Genomic DNA, 19315 nt, shown 5'->3' with positions numbered 1-19315 from the left:
ACCTGAGCCATGGGACTTGAACTTAGTTCTGACCTCATTAATTTCTCCACCCTTTGAACCATCTTCTTCATCTGACTTAAAATTGTTGTCTTGGAAGACATTGTTCTTAGTTGCTATAACATCTGCTAGGAGGGTTTCAGAATTGCAAGCCCTCACCATTCAACCTCCTTATATTATATTCCACAAGGATAGAGTCTCCCTCAGAACCAATCCTTCATTCACCCTAAGGTATGTCCAGAACATAATTTAAACACAACTATTGAATTACCAGTATTCTTCCCAAATTACAGTAACAAATCAGAATACAGACTATGCCAATTGGATGTTCACATAATTCTATGATTTTACCTGCAAAGGACTAAAGATTTTTGGAAATCAGACCAATTGTTTGTTTCCTTCTCAGAAAAAAACAAAGGCTTGCCCATCTCCAAGGTCACTTTGTCTAGATGGCTTTCAGACTGCATCTCATTTGCTTACAAAATTGATGGGAAACAACTACCTGCTAAAGTAAAAGACCATTCAACTAGGGCAGTATCAGCTTCATATGCCTTTAGATCAAAACTCCCAATTGATGCCATTTGTGCAGCAGCTACTTGGGCAAGACCTCATACCTTTGTTACTCATTACAAATTGGATTTGGCCTTCCAGGACAGGTCATCCTTTGGGTCCACTGTGCTGAAGAGTCTCTTTGCTTGAGCCACCTAGGATAAAGGTGCTAGGGACACTGTCCCATCCAGAAAGAATGAATTACGGCAAGATAGGACTACATAACATAAAGAATTTATGTACTTACCATAACGTTCCATGTTTGTAGTCCATCTCACCTAGATTCTTGCATCCCAACCTCCTTTCCCCTTCCTGTATCCTGGAGGAACTGGTGGACTATCCATTATGCTGTCTGACCTTGTTGTAGTTGTCAGTCCACATGGCATGGATAGTAATACAAAGTTTTTATGTTTGCATGTACATAGTTATTTATAGTATAGTTACTATTAGGTATGTAGTTACTTTCTTGCAAACAAGATCTGGGGAATTGCCGTGATGTACCATGGGATAGGGGTTAGCCTTGAGCCAGTAAAAGCTCTCGAGCTTTAGTATCAGCCGAGTCCGAGCTGAGAATCGGCTCCAAACCCATCCAGCAAGAATGTAGGCAAGATGGACTACAAACATGGAACGTTATGGTAAGTACATAACTTCTTTTTTTTAGGAATAACAGTAATGATATTGACACTTTTAAGAAGCCTAGTACCTTTATCCCACCTCCAAATGTGAAAATAGACATGTTCATAGAGATTTGTGAAAAACAAATCCGAAAAGAGTTTGAATGTAAAGACAAAGCTGTATGCTTTAATTTAATTTATGATGAACATGATGCACTAACAGAATTAAAAAAAAAAACATGAAGTCTTTAGAAATTATACCAGCTGACAAGGGAGGGGGAATAGTAGTACTAGACAGAGAATGTTATAGAGCACAGATGGCCAAATTACTAAACAATGCTGACACCTATGTATGCATCTTTAAATTTGTTGTCAATGCGATTACTGAAAAAGTATCTTTTTTTTCTATTTGACATACTTATGACTGGCATTATTGATGAAAAGCTTTTTGAGTATTTTGAAGTCAAACAACCCCTAGTACCTATAATTTATGGTTTACCTAAGGTGCATAAAGATGCAATAAATCCACCGATGCATCCAATACTGTCTGGAAAAGGTTGGGTTATGGAGCCACTTTCAATTTTTATTGAAAAAATCTACATCCCCTATTAGAAGGTTGTGAGGCTATTCTTAAGGATAACAGAAGTTTCTTGCAGAAATTGTATGTGGCTACCTCCAACCTTAACAGCAATTATTGCTTGGTAACCATTGATATAGAATCTCTTTTTACTGTTATTCCTAATGAATGGGGCACAGAAAGCATTAGAAAGTTTATGAATACTAATAACTGTTTTTTTACTGATGAGAGACTTAATATGTGCCTTACTAGAACTTGTTCTTGAAATAATGTTTTTCTATTTGAGGAACAGTTTTATGTACAGAAGGCTGGCGTAGCATTGGGCTCAGCATGTGTAAACAGCTATGCCAACTTGGCCTTTGTACAATGGGAGAGAGATGTATTATTACACGCTACAGGTTTTTCTCACCATATCTTAGGTTTGTGGATGACATCTTCCTTTTATTGAATGGATAACCTAAGACCCTTGAATTTGTGGAGTTCTTGTATCAATCTACAGGTTTTCTTAGATTCACATTTAAGTATTCCTGGGAACAAAATTAATTTTTAGATGTTATGGTGAAGAAATCAGACTTTAATCATATGGAGACTAGTATTTATAGAAAATCCACTTGGAGGAATTGTCTAATTCACAAGAGTAGTATGCACCCCAGGCATATTCCTAAGAACATGATTACGGACAAGTACTTAGGGTCATGAGACTCCATAACGAGGATCAACAGCTTAGTTTAGCACTTGAGTCTCTGAAGAAAGATTTCTTAGATAGAGGGTACTTGATAAATTAAATTGATAGATGCATAACAGATGCGTTGAAATAGAGACAAAGTAAAGGAAGGGCCTATTTTTCTGAACCACTGTTAAATGAAGATACTCATATACATGAGAGAACAGAGGTCCTTAGATTTCCTTTAACATACTCATCAGATATTTATAGAGTCTGTGATGATATCAAACATAACTGGGATATTTTAGACACAGTGGATGAACTAAGAAGTGTTATAGATATAGTGCCACACTTCTCTTTTAAAAATAATAGATCATTGAAGAGGCAGCTATGCTATAATGCATCCACTACTATGAAGGTTTTAACATCGACTATGAAAGGTACTTTTAAATGTAGGGATTTTACAGCCATTGCACAGCCTGTAAGTTTATTCATACAGGTATGAATTATGTACATTCAAACAATAAGTTTCAGGTAGAAATAGATTTCCACACTGATGGTAAGACCAGAAACATAGTATATCTTAGCTATTGTGCTAAGTGCCCTGCATTTTATATAGGTATGAGTAACAGACAGCTTAAGGATAGACTCTTGGAACATCAGAGGGATATTAAAAATAAGAAAGATATGAATGCCCTTGCTAAACATGTAATACATTTTGGTGCTGACCATACCTTCAGCTTTTTGATGCTAGAAATAATTTCAGAGAATTTAAGGGGAGGGGGGTATTAGGACCAGGACACAATCTGCTGAACAAAAATGGATTATGTCACTGAATGCAGATAAAGAACCAGGTTTAAATGAGGTTGTTTCATTAAAACCATTCTTAAAGGCAAGACCACTTAAATACTGACATTTTAAATATTTTGTATTTTTGTCAGTTTTTATTTCACATATGAGCTATTTCTTAATGTTTTTACTGATGTTCATCTAAGTTAAATTATTTGGAGACTGTTTCTTTAAAAATGTTTTAGTGATGGTGTTAATTGATTTTATGCTAACTATTTAAACCTAGTGTGTACTTTTAAGAATCAGTCTAATGAAGCGGTTTGATGCACAGTGAAAGTGTTTACTGTTCTGAATTAAAGTTTTAATTTTATTTTATTTTGCCAGTCTGCCGTGTTGGATTTTGGAACTTTTGTTGTTTTTTACTTGGATTTCTTTATTGTACCGGTCCATTCTTATTCCTGGTGTTGTGCTTTTTTATACAGTAAAAATCACTGCCACCAGCCAGCTAATATTTATCAGCTACTCAAAGGCTCTTATGAAAGGGTGTCCAATTATACTGTGCAATATTATTACCAAATGGTAAGTGCAACCTAACAGTCAAGACTTATTTGGAGTGACTTGGTACAGTATCACTATATACATGCAATGTACTCTTAGAGCTTAAATTATCTCTACACAAAACAGCCATTGTTGAAAGGTTTAAAAATATTTAATAATAAATAATAAATACAAAACATAAGACAATACTTCTTACTACACAGTGCTAGTCAAGAGATCAGAGATCACAGAGAAATGCTTAAAATAATACAGTAGAAAAGTTATGACATCACAGAAAAACAAACTAATCTTCCTATTTCCTAGCTATATCTAAGAAAAAACACAGTTCTAAAATCCTACTTACATATAGACACAGGCAGAGTGGTGAGTTGGATGTTCTCAAGACAAATGCTCAAAATGCTTTAATTCTTTCTGTCCTTAAATTGATAACACAGTACCACTGATTCATTTCAGATTTACATAATTTCTTTCTGGTTCCGAGGCTAACAGACTCTCAGAGGTTAATAGCCCTTGATCTTGCAGATGGTCAGGAAGCCAGAACATTAAAAGAAATTATACATGCAAATTCTAGCCATTAACTCTGGCCTCAAAACAATAGGCAGAATGCCTTTATCTAGACATCTCAGCTCCAAGTTTTGACATCAAAGAATTGACTTATCAGCTTTGTTACAGCAGAGTGCACTGTTACATTTTTTGCAGTTCCACATTTAACACCATTTTTTCCCATTTAAGAGAAGAAGCCTGTGGCTTATATTAATATTTACAAATGACAGAATTATCTACAAAATTATGTCTGGCTAGGCTGGCAGCCTTCACCTATCTTCACACACTGGATCACCAACTGCCTCACAGATAGGATGTGGATAATCAAAATAGAGGAAGTTACCTCCACAAAGAGACCAGTCACCAGTGGAGTCCCCCAGGGTTCTGTGCTGGGACTCTCCTGTTTGGTTTGGCATCTATGTTTCTGAAGTAAAAGCTAATACCAAATGGCTTTGGCTGACTATGTCTGCTGATTGGCTTAGTTTCTGGTGTCATTCTAAGGGGATCTGATATCTGTCAGCTTGGGACAACATGATTGACAGACCTCGATGCTTTGCCAGAGATGGTCTTCATCTGTCACCCCTAAGATTTTAGCTATTGGCTAAGGCTCCTGCCACCCCCATAGTGCCTTTTTTAGGCAGTGTCTCAAGGACAAAATTCCTGATGTAAAAACTCCATCTAAAAACAACTTCAGGATTATGTTGCTAAATGCTAGGAATCTTAACATGAAACTGCACTCATTGGAGGCAGTCCTCACCTTGAAAGATGCAGACATTTGTGCAGTCACAGAGACCTGGTTCAAGGCTGTGGAGAGCACCCCAGCCACATGTGCAGACCACAAGCTGAAGGCATGAAAACTAAAGGAGGTGATGTATCAAAATTCATTAAAGATAAATATAACGCCATAAAACAAACCACAAAAAAAAAAGAAATGTGAATGTAAAATATAAAAACAACAACTGGCTACCAAAAATAGTTTAATGAAAATGCACTCTCTGGTGCCTTGGCAAAACAACATTCAAGGAGTCTTACACAAAAAACACTCAAACACATATTTTATAAAAAACAGTCAATAAAGCAATCAACTAATTAATTAGTAATACAATCAACTCAAATTAAACACTTCAAATTTAGTTCACAATTTAGTCCAAAAGGCAATAGTGTATTACATTTTAAAATAAAAACAGATTCTTTATAAAGAAGTTTATCTTTCAAAGAACAATTTCCCCCCATTCTTACATATAATTGTTCAAGAATCGTCCCTTGTAATAATAAAAAAAAATCACTATTGTGTTTTTCTTTAAAATGAAGAGCAACAGGGCTGTCAATTTTTTTGCTCTTAATGTCCCTAATATGCTCCTGCAGTCTCAGTCTAAGTTTTCTCTTGCTTTCCCCAATATAATATAAATTATGTGGACATTTGAGGGCATAAATAATGTCCTCAGTATTGCAAGAGAAAGCACCCACTGAATGAAAATTAACACCATTAATTTTTATAAATGAATTTACTAGATATTTACAAACATTACAACTGCCACAAGACAAAGTGCTAAGTAATGATGGATTTTTAATAATAATAGCATCAGGGGAAACAAAAAGACTGCTAACATATCTTTTAAACTGCATCCACGCCTATAAGAAATAAAAGAAGAAGAAGAAGAAATTGCTATCTAAGAGTAAGAGGAAGCGAGCCCTAAACTGGAAACATTCCCTCCTTAGTTCAAACTAGCAAATAAGACTTTTTGTGAAGTCCTCCAAAGCAAACTATGAATCCAAATTAGCTTCCTCAACTAAAAACAACCATAAGGCATTTTTTTTAGTTAACATCTGTAACCTAAAAGGAAAGGCCCAGATTTGTGCCGAACTGATAGTTAATGATACCACATATACTTAGCCTGTGAACATATCTAATCTGTTGGTTGACAGCTTCTGTGAAAACTTCACTCCCCTGTCCCCACCACATGTACCCCCATGACATCCCTACCACCTGTCTCCTACCTTGTATCTCTAAAAAGCAGGTTGTAAACGCGCTCGCTGAGGCCAAAAACACAGTATCTATAGGATATATATATATATATATATATATATATATATATATATATATATATATATATATATATGTAGAGGGTACAAAAAATGTCCACAGCATTGGATGTACCACGGATCACAGTGAAGAAAGTCATCAAAAAGTGGTGAAAATATGGGACAACAGTGACATTGGAAAGAACTGGACGTCCCTCCAAAATTGATGAAAAAACAAGACAAAACTGGTCAGGGAGGCTGCCAAGAGACCTACAGCAACACTGAAGGATCTGCAGAAATTTCTGGCAAATACTGGTTGTGTATTATTTGTGACAACAATCTCCCATATTCTCCATATGTTTGGGCTATGGGGTAGGGTTGCAAGATGGAAGCCTTTTCTTACACAGGAAAACATCCAGGCCCAGCTAAAATTTGCAAAACAATACATCTAGTCCACAAAAAGCATGTGGGAAAATGTGTTATGGTCTGATGAGACCAAGGCTGAACTTTTTGGCCACAATTTCAAAAGGTACATTTGGCGCAAAAACAACACTTCACATCACCAAAAGAACACCATCCCCACGGTGAAGCATGGTTGTGGCAGTATCATGCTTTGGGGTTGCTTTTTGTCAGCTGGAACTGGGGCTTTAGTCAAGGTGGAGGGAATTATGAACAGTTCCAAATACCAGTCACTTTTGACCCAAAACCTTCAGGCGTATGCTAGAAAGTGAAGATGAAGAGGAATTTCACCTTTCAACATGACAGTGACCCCAAGGGTACATCCAAATCAACAAAAGAATAACTTCACCAGAAGAAAACACAGTTTTGGAATGGCCCATCCAGAGCTCAGACCTAACTCCAATAGAAGATCTGTGCTGTGACCTGAAGAGGGCTGTGCACAAGAGATGCCCTTGCAATCTGACAGATTTGGAGCGCTTTTGCAAGGAAGAGTGGGCAAATATTGCCAAGTCAAGATATGCCATGCTGATAGACTTCTACCCAAGAAGCATGAATGCTGTAATTAAATCAAAAGGTGCTTCAGCAAAGTATTAGTTTAAGGGTGTGCACACTTATGCAACCAGCTTATTTTACATTTTTTCTTTTTTTATATTTTTTCCCTTAACAGATTTGTTTATTTTTCAATTGAATTGTACAGGTTATAGGTCACATTAAAGGTGGAAAAAGTTTTGAAATGAGTTATTCTAGTCTCTCTCTTCTTTTTTTTTTTTTTACAGGGATGTGTAAACTTTTGATATCCACTGTAGGTTTACTATCAAAATAGTATAATCCCTATTAGCATTTAATGAAATTGCAGAAAAATAAGGTCAGAAACTGTTTTGTGGAGTGTTCAATATGTGGAACGTTCGGAAGCCTAGAATCGACATGTGGTATTTCCAGAAACATTCATCTTCTGCAAAAACACTTGTTGAGAAATCATAAACATTTTACTGTTTTGCAGGGGGCAAGCCCCCCTGCTAATTATATATTCTAACTCAGAGATTGCACTACAGTGAAGAATAGGGCAATTTTCCTAATCCCCACTCTAGTGCGATCCAGTTGTAAACAGGGATGCTCAAATCACAAATGCAAGCTACATGTCAACATTTCTTATTTGCCAGGATTTCCACTCCCAATTTTAAACTTCTGCACCTTTACCCTCACCCTTATGACTGACGTTAAGGTAAGTTTCAAACATTTGATAGCAAACTATATATATATATATATATATATATATATATATATATATATATATATATGTATGTATATGGGTTTCCTTCTGTTTGTCGATAACACACTTTCTCAACAAACAGATCAAACCCACTTAAGCGAAAGTGCACTACATTGGAAGTGCACTTTCGTGAAAGCCAGTTCACCGAAGCATGTTACAGTGGGGATAAGGAACTTTACCCTTTTCCCCACTGAAGTGCAATCTTGGAGTTAGTATATTTAAGTAGTGAGGTGTGGGAGGTTGCAGGTGGGCTTGCCCCCTGCAAAATAGTGTTTGTAATAGTTTTTTTCCGATTTGGTGAATCGGCTTTCGTGAAAGTGCACTTTCAATGTAGTGCACTTTCGTGGAAGTGGGGGTTTACTTTTCTATTTCGATAAAGAAAAGTAGACCCATATACTAGCGCTACTACCTGTCTCCTCCTCACTCACCTCCCAACCATTACTATGTCCATAACAGTCACTCACTCACAACTAAAACTACTTCTCTACCTAACACTATCTTCCTTTCTCATTACTACCTACCTTATAACCTACCTTGAATACCCACTTCACTCTACTATCCCTTTTCCCTCTAAACATACCTCTACACCTACAACAACTTTCTCCCAAACCTTCATTAATCTCAGTCCCCAACCCAACTACATGCTAACCAATTACCATAAATTAGCCTTCATCAAATTAAGCAAAGAGAAATCTAAAAAACTAACCAATATCTTTGACAAACTTCTACATCCAAAAGATTTTAAACTCCTCCACTTACTATTAGATGGAGACATTAATCCAAACCCTGGCCCACACCACTCCAACACCACCAACTACATTAAGCAAGACAAATGTACATTTCTATCATCAACCACTCTCACCAACTCTCTCTCTATTGCTCACCTGAATATTCGTAGTATTTGTAACAAAACTACTCAAGTCCATGCCCTTCTAGAAAACCATCAATTTGACATTTTATGCTTAACTGAAACATGGCTAAAGTCTTCCATCAAAGACAACGAAATTACCCCACCTGGGTATAACATCCTTAGACTTGATCGCACAGCAAAAAAGGGAGGAGGGGTAGCAATTCTCTATAAGGCTCAATTCCGAATCTGTACTATAGATCATACTCTTTGCCTTGATAAACAGGCAGAAGTTATCTGCTCCAAACTTCACATCAACAGTAGTAAAGCCATAAATATCATATGTGTTTATCTTCCCCCAGGAAATAACATCAACTCACTTGAATGCATCCTCAGTTCACTCTCTACCCATCTCCCACAAGAAACAGTAGTCCTAGGCGATTTTAACATTGATTGGTATTCATGCAATAGTACAAACCCCAGCTCCCATATAAACCTACATGGCTTTACCCAACTAATAAATAGTCCTACCAGAACCAATAAAACCAACAACAATGAAACCACCTTAGACTGGATTCTTACTAATACTCCTCAACTAATCTATAAAGTAGGTATCCTTCCAGAAGACCTAAGCGACCATTCACTTACTTATGTCATCCGACATAAAACTAGCCTCAACTTACCTACCACATACAGAACACTTCGCTCAAAAAAGCATTTCAACTCCAATCACTTTCTAGCTGAACTATTTCAAAATAACTGGTCCCCTCTAAAATATCTCCCACTTAATGAAGCAGTAGCATACTTCAACTCCACTTTCCTATCTATCCTAGATAACCATGCCCCAAGTCAAACTATTAGAACCAAGGCTAAACCTGCTCCCTGGCTAACCTACAACACTAGGCAGAAAATCAATCAAAGAAATAAATCTTGGGCGAAATGGCGTTCCACCAAGAACCCAACTGACCACCAAAACTTCAGACAACTTAGAAACAGTACAAAAAAAGCCATCCTGACAGATAAAAAAAACTACTACCTCCAATTTCAACAAACCTCCAAAAAGGAACCTAAAAAGTTCTGGGCCAGTATGAACAATCTCCTATCCCCAGGCCAACCTATCACACCCAACCCTCAAGACTCTAACCCAGACAACCCCACACAAATAGCTAATGACTTCAATTCATTCTTCACTAATAATATCCAAACCCTTGCTAGTCACCTAACTCCTGACACCTCTAAGCTACTCTTACCTGCTATAAATGTATCTCCATCCTTTCATTTTCAACCTGTATCACCCTCCTTCATTTTATCACTGCTCAAAAAGCTAAGACCAACCACCCCCTCTGCTGACAAAATCCCAGCTGAATTCCTACAAATAGGAGCCAAGGGTATTTCCTACCCCATCTCTATACTGATAAATCAATCCATTAATGAAGGAATTTTCCCCTCTATCTGGAAGATATCTCACATCATCCCTCTACACAAAGGAGGTAAATCTAATGACCTTTCTAACTTTCGTCCTATAGCTCTTCTATCACCTATAGCTAAAATCATGGAAAAATGTATCCACAAGCAGCTTCTTAACCACCTTCTACATCATAACCTACTTGCCAACTGTCAGCACGGCTTCAGACCCTCCCACAGCACTACCACTGCACTACCACTGCACTACCACTGCACTACTCTCCTTTACCAACTCGATCAACTATAACCGCAACAATAACTACCTATCGTCTGCAGTCTTCATTGACTTATCTAAAGCATTTGACATGGTTAATCATAAACTTCTTCTACACATACTAAAATCTCTCTCACTTGATCCTCCATCCATAACCTGGTTCACATCTTACCTAGAAAAACGCCAGCAAGCAGTTCTCTGGAAAAATACATTATCTAATCTCCTTCCTATATCTTTGGGTGTACCTCAAGGCTTCATCTTAGGCCCCCTTCTATTTTCTATCTTCATCAATGACCTACAATCTGCTATCCCAAAATCTACCTGCATACAATATGCAGATGATTTGACCATAGTCTGTTCTGCCAACTCACTAAATGAACTTCAGTCACTCACCCAAAAAGCTTTTACCACTGTTAAGCAATGGTTCTGTGACCGTTGCCTACTCCTTAATGCCAAGAAAACCAAACTGCTACTGTTCTCACCTTCACGCAAAACTGCCCCACTCAATTTAACTCTTACTTCCACTGACAACACACTTATTTCTCCAGACTCGACAGCTAAACTATCAGGAATAACTATTGACAATAATCTCAGCTTTGACCCCCATATCAACAACACTATCAAATCTGTTAATAAAAAAATCGGATCCCTTTACAGAATAAAACCCTTCCTGACACCTGAAGCTAGGACCACCTTAGCCAGATCTCACCTTATCTCTACTCTCCTATACGCTTCCCCCATCTTCACTAATCTCTCCAAAAACAACCTCAAGAAACTTGCAACATCTTACCATAACATTGCTAGATTTGCCACAGGATCCCCATTTAGAACTCATCATTGTCTGAACTTAAAACATCTAGGTTGGCTTGAATTTCCCAACCTACTCAGTCTTCATCAATTATTAATAGCACACAAGATCTTATACCAACCAACTAAAATTCCTATACCCTCTAATCTCATTTCACCATATAACAACCTGAAGCATCTACGCTCTTCCAACAAACTACTGATTAATATAACCAAACCCTCTAACTCTGCAGGTGACTGTCTCTTTTCCAACTCCGTTGGAAAAATGTGGAACAATCTACCCTCTGATATCACATCTCTATCATCCCTCCCTCTTTTTAAAAGACATTTGAAAGTTCATCTCAACAAACACTGGCTTTGCTCCTGCACCTACCCAGCTTAATCCTTCCACTTCCTCTCTATCCATTACTACCTCCTTAATCCTTACCATCTCTACTACCTTAGCCTTGTAAAGTCCACCTCATATATCAACTTTATAGAAATATGTTATCCCTCACATACTGTAGAACTAAAAAAAAAAAAAAAAAAATGTTAACATATTCTGTTCATTATATTTGTTGAGTTGTGCTCTCACCTTATTTTATTACTATGCGTATTCACTAGCTCTTTTTCTATATGTTTCTATTGTTGTATTGTATTGCCTGACTATGTTTAAACCTTTATAATCATTGGAGCTTTTCTTCCCGGGCCTCTACTGAAAATGGACATACATCCAGCTAGACTAGCCCGGTCAACAAATGTTAAATAAATAATATATATATATATATATATATATATATATATATATATATATATATATATATATATATTTGTTAATGTTTTATTTTAGTATACTTGCTGTTTATTACTGCTGTCAGTTTCGTCTGGAAATTCTAACTTACTATTGTGATATTTGCTTGCTTAATACTGCTTTTAAGTCATTAAGGGGATTTTGTTAAGCATTTTGTGACCTGTACTGGGAAACTGAAGTCCTGTGGTGTTAGCTGAACTGCATCATGCATGTAGAGCAAGAGTTTAATCATTCCTGTTGTTTCTGCTGTTTATCTGCTTCATTTTGAAGTTTTGACAGGAAAATATTGCATTTTGTTCACCTCTTCATTTATATGACATTTAAGTACTGATTTAAAACTGCTATAGTCGTTTTTTATTGTTAAATTGTGATTTTACTGTGAATTACTTTATTTGCATTTTCTGTGGTGAATTTTTCATTTCTGACTAGGAAGTCTCTATGTAGATGCTTATTTATGCTGTGTTAAAAGTGTACTGTTTGATTTAAAGGCATACATTTAATGTTTTACACTATTTGGACAAATGAATTTTACTTGCTACTGTGACTGTGCGTGCTGTTCTTTACTACACTGTGCCTGTTGTAGAACAAGGCTTAACACATTTTAAATTGTTTCAGCGATATTTTATGCAGTTTAACCCAATTTCCTGTGGGGAGACATAGGTTACATTTTTTTTCAGTATTACTGCCCTTAGTTAGCCCTTAATAGTGTCAGTGTATTTTTCTGGCTGGTGTTTTTCCCCTGACTGGATAGATCCCGATACAGCTGCCACTCCTTTATATAAAATCGAATGCCTCAGCCTATGGTTTGTGAATCTGTTGTTGTTTTAAGCCGTCTGGCAGCCTACTTACCTTTTCCCCATCACCCTGTTGTGAGAGCCCGGAGCCATATAAGGTATGCGGGTCAGACACATTCTCCAGGAATTTCCAGTACCTGGTTCAAGTATAGGAGAACCAAACCTTTTAGGTGCAGGAGACATCCAGGTAAAGAGACCCCTTTCCAGACATAATACTCTGTTACCAGATATTTTGTCCACTACAGAAACTTTACCACACTGCAAACAAAAAGGTTAGTGCCACATATAAGGCTGATGTGGTTTCCATAGCTAATAGTGTTTTACAGTCAGATAATCTCCAAAACTATGCTATTATTTAGAATGACTATGGGACTAATTTCTCTAGTCTGTGACTGCAGATTTTGATGGGGACCCTGATGCAGACAATAATGAAAACTCTGAGTCCATACAGTCTTTCTTCAGAAGGTGAACAGGTTCAAAAACACAAGCAGTTGTTCACCTTTTCACATATGCTAGCTGCGTTTGGAGATATTATTTGACTGGAAGCAATCTGGGGCTGCAACAGAAATTGGAAGTATTTATGTTCTTATTGAGGATGAGATCCCAAATGTTTTGCTGTTCCTCCATTACTGGCCTTAGAAGGCATCTGTAAAACTGCATTTAAAATCACTTTGGCTAGTGAACCAGTTCCTAAAAAGGCTATTTGGAAATACAAGGTGCACTCTGATTTTGCAGCTCTATTTGCTCCTTTATCAGCTGACCCAGCTGTGGTTTCTCCAGTTCCCAACTCTAACAAGAGGTCATTGGCTTCTTCTAAACCTATATCCCTGGATAAAATTGTAAAGGGATTAGAATCTCAGTTGTAAAAAAAGTTTATCTCGTTCTAGTAATTAAGTCTTTAGAATTCTAAATGATCTAAGCTTTATGTGGAGGTTTATTTTGCAATGTGTTTACAGTTTAGTGATTTTTATTGCATATTTGCCTGCGAAACAGAAGTGTTATATAAATGAGATTGTTTCTAGTGTGCCTCAGGTTTCGCAGTATGCTTTGAGATATGTCTTCAATGGTGAGGACACAAGTTCTAGAAATGCAGCCGCTTCTGTTATATTGAGAAGGTATGCTTGGCTACATAACTAGACTTTGTGGATTTAAAAAATTAAATTGTGAATGTTCCTTTAAGTGCAGAATTGATGTTTGGTCCTGCTGCCAAGATTCTCACACAATGGAATGATAGAGGTACATTGATACATGGGGTATGTACAATGTGTCATATTCCCAGGTTCTCCCCTAACAAGGCATCTGTCTTCAAAGGGCAGAACAAACAAATTCCCCAGCCTAACAAGAGTGAAGTTAGCAAGAGGAAAGAGCCAGTTTACAAAAGGAGTGTTGCACTTGAGACCTCCTCAAAAGTAAATTTTTCCTCCTTTGGATCTCAACTTTGTTCCAGAAAAATTGACCTTATCTTCTTTTGAATGTGCTTTTTAGGCTGATTTAAAGTTCATCACTTGGAAAACTGTTTTGCTTATTGCTTTGACATCTGCAAGGTGAGTCTCTGAGCTGCAAACTCTCATGGTGGACCAACCTTATCTGATTTTTCACAAGGACAGGGTTGTTTTACATGCTAATCCATGTTTCCTACCAAAAGTTGTTTTTCAATTTACCCTGAATAAAGCCATCAATCTCTCGTTTTTTGTTCCAGAACCTAAAAACAATGGAAAGAAGATTCAGCATACTTTGGATATGCACAGGCAGCTCAAGTATTACCTTGGCAGAACTAAGCCTTCAGGCAAGCACAGATGTTTATTTCCTATTCTGGTACTATGAAGGTTCAACCTGTCTCTAAGTAAACTATTTCTCATTGGTTTTCTTCTGCTATTGTTTTTTTATTACTCCTACCACTGTAAAAATACACTAGGCAAGGTTAACATTCCTCCAGAGCCTTATCCTCTTGCAAACCTAGGCACAAGTAACAGGTATGCCATATATTGTAGCTGTGAAAATTGCCTGGGTGGCCAGCACATACTTTACAGATGATACCCTGTACATTACAGACTACCTGAAAGCTGATGGAGTGATACCCTTTCTGTTCATATACCTTATTCCCAGTTCACCTGATGAGACCTTCATTTCAGTGTGGGTGCATTGTCTCTGGAAAATAGGCTGTGGTGTAGAAATTGTGCATGATGCTAGCTCTCTCCTCTAGAGTACATGGAAGCCAGGTATGCTGCCTCACATGTTGAAGCATTTCATTGAGGAACTGGTGGAGTATTCTTGAGGCTGACACCTATGAACCCCCCACTGTGCCCCTGCAGGTCACTGAAAAGTAAAATATGTAAAGCTGCACATATCTTAGTATCCACTGAAATGAGTTCTGCATGAATACCACAGGGCCTCAGATGGGACAATAAGATGTCTGCTATTTTCTGTATGGGGCCCCTGTCCACCCTGCAGCAGTCCTTATTTCTATTTCATGTTGCCCACAGTAGGTCGGATGTGGTCTAAATTCCCTACACCTTTGAGGGTGATGTCTGGCAGCAGCATCACCTTTTATGAGAACCTGTTGCAGATGCAGGATTACAATAGCTGCAGCAACACCTAACATTTTTTCACGTTTTCCATTGGATTTGTTCCAGAATATGCTGGAATTCAGAGCTAAAGTTAATGCATCATGTTAGCACATTTTTATAACTTTCTGAATTGCTCTGCCACATGGTTTGTTTTGTTCATTAGCATGCAGCATGGCTCATTATGTGATCATCAGCGTATTCTACTGCTAATGCTTGTTTTGCAGCCTGCCACAACATGTGTAGCTGTATCCTGAATCTCAAACTACCTGCTCGTTGCTGATCATCACATACAAGTTTATCACATTGAGTAGGCGTTCTTGAATTCCTCCCTGTGACTGCATTCAGTAAAACTGATAGATGAGGTTGTTTTGTAATCCATATGTACACAAGATGAGAGCTGTAGAAACAAGACTTGGACCCCATGGTTGAGTAGTCATGTTATTTAGATTAAAGAATAGGAAATTACATATAATGAAGAATAACCTTTGAGGTTATAAAGATTGTGTTAGCAAACTGAGATCTGTTATTAGAAGAAAAAAATGTAAGTATAGAATTACAAATTATATTTCTGATAATAAGAAAACATTTTATCAATATGTAAAAAAATGTTGAAAGCAACATAGTGTGAACATTTAGTGATGAAGATAATGTAAAATCTCAACTATGTAATGTAGTAGAACTTTTTGCTAACCCATTTCTTGCAGAGGGATGAACGGAATAACATGTAATTTAAATCACATTAGCATAGATGAGAGAGGAAACCATCCCCAAATCAAAGAGAAGTAGGCAGTTGAATCCCAGATGATCTTAATGTTTTTTTTTATATATAATTTAAAAGACATGTTTACACCCCTTTAACTTCCATCTTCCAACAACCTCTTATAAGTGATTCTGTATACCTGCAGTTGGAAATGAGCAAATGTAATTCTGATTCATAAGTGGAACCTATTATTCAAGACTCCGAGAGGTGTGGAAAGCCCAGAAGTGTGAAAAAGAAACTTTTCACTAAAAGGGAAGAAAAAAGCTTTTATTTAAATCTTGCTTAAACATTTCACGTTCCACTTATGTTAACCTGTGTGGTGATACTTTTTTGTACTTTTCTGATTTTTTCCATGTTTTAGCCAAAACAGTTATGTGTCTGCACTTTTTTAATTTGTTGTAGAACCTCAGTCTTGTAGCTTCATTTGCATTTGTGGGAAGATTGCATATTACTGCAAGCTTTTAGCATCATTTATACATTATACTGCATTTTTATCTCCATAAGTAGAATTACTAGTAAAAGCTTCCTGTTTGTATTTTTTACCCCTGTCTGGGACCTTAATCTTATAGTTTTATTCAGAGCTGTTCCAGATTTTTGGCTCATTTAGTAATTTATTACAGCATATTTTTCCATAAACAACATTACTGGTAAATTTCTGCATAGTCTGGTGCCTTAGTCTGTGGTGGGATTGCAGTAGCGGCAGTATTGTGAATTCTGTTCCAGGGTTTGTGCTTCAGTACTTTTACAGCTCTTTATATTCCAGTGTTGCAGCTAGTGTATTTATTTTGCTTATCATTTACCTGCTTAAAATTACATTTTAGTACCCCTCTGTTTACTGTGCTACTATTTTCCCCTGTTCTTTGTGTCTGCCCTAGCTTCCATTGAGACATTAAGGTAAAGTTTCTGAAATTCTAACCTACCTGGGGTCATTGACCTGAAGATCAGAGTCATAGGACTAAAGCTCAAATACTGGTTTAGTTTGATTGTATCCCTTTCTAGCAAGTAGGCTTCTTGATGATTTATTTTATTGTTTTGCACTGCTACTGCTTTATTTTTGCTTTATTTGTTGATTTTGCCTTTAAAAATGTTAAAGGTCCCTGATACTTGGAATTGCCTTGTCCAGGTAGTTTGTTTAAGTTGTTTTGTTGTAGCTTTGCTCTCTCAAACAATCTTTTTTGGTGTTTTTGCATTAAGAGATTAGCAATGCCCCATACAGATGCAAATGTATAGATAGTAAACATTATCTATCAAACTAACCTTAGAACTCAAACCTGTAACTTAGATTGGCTAAAACAAAACCATTGTATGAAGACATGCTTGGAACAGCTACTTCACATGTTAAACAGCATTACTATCAAATCTTAGCACAAGCTAACCTAGTCTAGTTCCAAATCCCAGGGACCACCTAAGGAGACCTCTGTATAAGCCAGTCCATAACCTGCAGTAGCCTACCCAAATACAAGTCTGGACAACATCAATATGCATTTTCTAAATGTCTCTGTAGCCAGCTTGGTAGATAAGGGCATCCTGAGACAATGTAGCAATTGTCTCATGTTCAGAAACCATATTTAATCCTCAAAGAAACAGACGCAGTATTCAAGAGATGCACATACATAATTTCACTGGAGACAAAAATCTCACAGTCAAACAAGGTTGTCAAGAACACACACACTACATCCACCACACACATAGACTAACTTATGCAGAGGCACTAAAAAGCAACCTTCCCAAATCTAAAAGACCCCTAACTTTATAAACAGCAATGTCTATCCTCAGCAATCTCTAAAGCACTGATTAACAGCAACACTAAACACCACTCATATGCCTACACCCAGTAGAGACTCAACAGCAAAGCCCATAAGGCAAGCAAACACATTACCCATGATTCTTGTCATAGGGGACTCCATTGTACAACACACAGATGCCCCACTCGCCAGACTGAACAAGGAGAAGATAATGGTTAGTTGGTTATCTGGAGCTAAAATCCATCCAGTTATACAGTCACTCAAGTCTGTACAAAGCACCTGCAGTAATTGGAGAGACCTCAGAGGTTTCTAACTAAGAAGATCAAGGGATATCATCACGTGCCTTAAACAGACTGACTAAAGTCTCTGTCAGTATCGTAGAGTCTCTGTCAGTATCGTATAGACTTCTTAGGGGAGACTTATGCCTGGCTTACAGACTGATCTCCGACCCAAACCTAATGAATTTGATGCACATCTGTAAATCAAATGGGACAAGAGCTACCCATTCCAGGGACCTAAATTTGCCCTGTGATTTGAATAGGATGTGCTGGAGGGACAGATTTATCTCCCAGTGACTACCACATCTTTGGAATAGGCTGCCAATTCATGTGAAGCAGAGCACCTCTATGACAGTGTTCAAAAGGAACCTGGATGAGTGGATGGGGCACCATAAATTCTTACCGGGGATAGTGCCCACAATCCTGGGCATGGGCAGTCATTAATAAATACACTCCTAGGTATTGACTAGAGTATCTATGGTATCACATTGGGATGAAACGGCTAGGCTTGAAATGACTTCCGGGTCGATAGTCTAGTAACCTCCTATGATCCTATAACTCATTACACCATAGGTACCAGTATTGTTCTATCATAGTTGCACAGAGTCCTCTCTAGGCACAAAACTGTCAGTGGAAAATAAGGAACTATAAACGTAAAGAAGCACCGACAGTACCACAGCTAGGAGATTTATTTAAGTTGAACAGTACAAACAGTATACAGGTTAGCACATTCAGGGATCTACCCCTTCATCAGACAACTGTTGAAATTCCTCACTTCCTTAAATACTTGAAACAGTCACATTAGTCACTTGAAACAGTCATGTTAAAACATGCATAGAAAAAATACATACAAAAAACATATAAAATATCTCTGAGATGGAGCATACGATTTAATGCAGATAAAACCCCGGGTTTGAATCAAATGGTGTCGCTTAAACCATTTTTAACAGCTCGATCATTGAGGCATTGAGTTTTCTGAATGACACGTCCAGTATATATTTTTTATA

Source organism: Protopterus annectens, chromosome 3.part0, assembly GCF_019279795.1.
Source record: "Protopterus annectens isolate FY-2018-M chromosome 3.part0, PAN1.0, whole genome shotgun sequence".
Taxonomy (NCBI): Eukaryota; Metazoa; Chordata; order Ceratodontiformes; family Protopteridae; genus Protopterus; species Protopterus annectens.
This window is presented reverse-complemented; position numbering follows the sequence as displayed.